The following is a 2,353-nucleotide window of genomic DNA, read 5'->3' on the forward strand; positions in this document are numbered from 1 at the left end:
GAGCGCAGCCCGGGCTTCCTTTACTCTAGTTCTGCCCGTACCGTCCCCCGTCTGCTCGCGAGCTTTGCCCCTGTAGTCTTTCCCTCTTCCGTACTTCACGTCTCGCTGTGTTCTGGTTCATTCCTATCAGCCTGCACACGTGCTGCAGAGCCTTCCTATTTAAAGCAAACCAGGCCGGGCGCGGTGGCTTACCTGTAATCCCAGCACTTTGGGAGGCTGAGGCGGGCGGATCACCTGAGGTCAGGAGTTCAAGACCAGCCTGGCCAACATGGTGAAACCCCGTCTCTACCCAAAACACAAAAATTAGCGGGGCGTGGTGGCAGGCGCCTGTAATCCCAGCTACTCGGGAGGCCGAAGCAGGAGAATCGCTTGAACCTGGGAGGCGGAGATTGCCGTGAGCCGAGATCGTGTCACTGCACTCCAGCCTGGGCGACAGAGCAAGACTCTGTCTCAAAAATAATAAATAAAATAAAACAAAAAAATCCACCCATGCGCCGTGCCCCGCGTTCCCCTCCCGCTGCCGCCGTGATTTAAGAACAAGTTAGAGACCCGTGGCTTCATGCTGTTTTCTGAGTCTCTTGAAACCACTCAAGTCAGAATTTCGATCCCAGAACTGCCCCTTGTCAGGTTCCCAGCGACTTCTTGTTGCTAACTCTAGTATTCAATCCTCAGTCCTCGGTTTTTTTTTTTTTTGAGACGGAGTTTCGCTCTTGTTGCCCAGGCTGGGGAGTGCAATGGTGCAATCTCGGCTCACCGCAACCCCCGCTTCCCAGGTTCAAGCGATTCTCCTGCTTCAGCCTCCCGGGTAGCTGGGATTACAGGCATGTGCCCCCAGGCCCGGCTAATTTTGTATTTTTAGTAGAGAAGGGGGTTGCTCCATGTTGATCAGGCTGGTCTCGAACTCCCGACTTCAGGTGATCCGCCCGCCTCGGCCTCCCAAAGTACTGGGATTACAGGCGTGAGGCACCGCGCCAGGGCGGCCTCAGTCCTCATTTTGTTGGGCTTCTCAACTGTATGTCACACTGTTAACCACTCCCTCCTTCTGAAGCCCTCCTTTGGTATCTGGGATTTCCTGTGCTCTTTGTTTTCTATCGACTTCAGCGGCTTCTCTTTTCCCAGCCTCCTTTCTGGACCCTCCTCCCTTTTTTCAGATCTCATAGGTTTCTTTTCCATAAACATTCTCTGTGAGTGATATAATTTCCCAGTCATCTATAAGCTGCTTTCCCCAGTCTTGTGTAGTTAGTGGCTTACTTGATATCTCTACTGGAGGACTGATAAACATCTCAATTTTTTTTTTTTTTTTGAGATGGAGTCTTGCTGTGTTGCCCAGGTTGGAGTGCAATGGTGCCATCTTGGCTCTCTGCAACCTCTACTTCCCAGATTCAACTGATTCTCCCACCTCCGCCTCCCCAGTAGCTGGGATTACAGGCGCCTGCCACCATGCCCGGCTAATTTTTGTATTTTTAGTAGAGAGAGGTTTTCACCATGTTGGCCAGGCTGGTATCGAACTCCTGACCTCGGGTGATCCACCCGCCTCTGCCTCCCAAAGTGCAGGGATTACAGGCGTGAGCCACCATGCCCTCAAATTTAATATGCCTTAAACAGAACTCTTGATTTTCAGCTCCTGAGCCTGCTCCTCCCTGTAAGCTAAAAATAAAATCCTAAATCCCCCTCCTGGCTGAGCAGACACCCTTGTGGCTAAGAGAACCTCAGGAAAACCTTAAAACTGAATTCCTGGCCATAATGAGATGGAGGTCAGCTGTACTTTGTTATATCCCCCTCCCTTTTGTGGCCTAGACACAACAACTGACCAGCATTAACGTTGAAATAGAGGTGGTTCACACCTGTAATCCCAGCACTTTGGGAGGCTGAGGTGGGTGGATCATGAGGTCAGGAGATGGAGACCATCCTGGCTAACACGGTGAAACCCCGTCTCTACTAAAAATACAAAAAAAAAAATTAGCTGGGTGTGGTGGCTAATGTTTAATAAAAATAAAGAAATAGAAATAAGATTGACGAAACAGACTCTTTGTGGCAATAAGATACCAAATTATAAATAGAACCTACAGTCATGCCAGACAACTTCCCTGGTTAAGTTACCCACCCCTACGCCTAAAGAATAAACTATATCCTAACTGCCACAGGGTTTTTTTATTTCTCTAGCAGCTAAACAAGCACTGGCGTTCAGATAAGCAATTTTTCTTTTTTTTTTTGAGACGGAGTCTCGTTCTGTTGCCCAGACTGGAGTGCAGTGGTGTGATCTTGGCTCACTGCAAGCTCTGCCTCCCGGGTTCGCGCCATTCTCCTGCCTCAGCCTCCCGAGTAGCTGGGACTACAGGTGCTCACCACCACA

The 2,353-nt window shown here is 49.9% G+C and overlaps 1 protein-coding gene across 1 annotated transcript in view; it reads left to right on the forward strand.

The window, feature by feature from the left end:
• PPIL2 (peptidylprolyl isomerase (cyclophilin)-like 2) overlaps positions 1-2,353 on the forward strand; it is a 44,056-nt gene that overhangs the window by 16,040 nt on the left and 25,663 nt on the right. The gene's annotated exons all lie outside the window — the stretch shown is intronic.

Source organism: Colobus angolensis, unplaced genomic scaffold, assembly GCF_000951035.1.
Source record: "Colobus angolensis palliatus isolate OR3802 unplaced genomic scaffold, Cang.pa_1.0 Scaffold260, whole genome shotgun sequence".
Classification (NCBI taxonomy): domain Eukaryota; kingdom Metazoa; phylum Chordata; class Mammalia; order Primates; family Cercopithecidae; genus Colobus; species Colobus angolensis.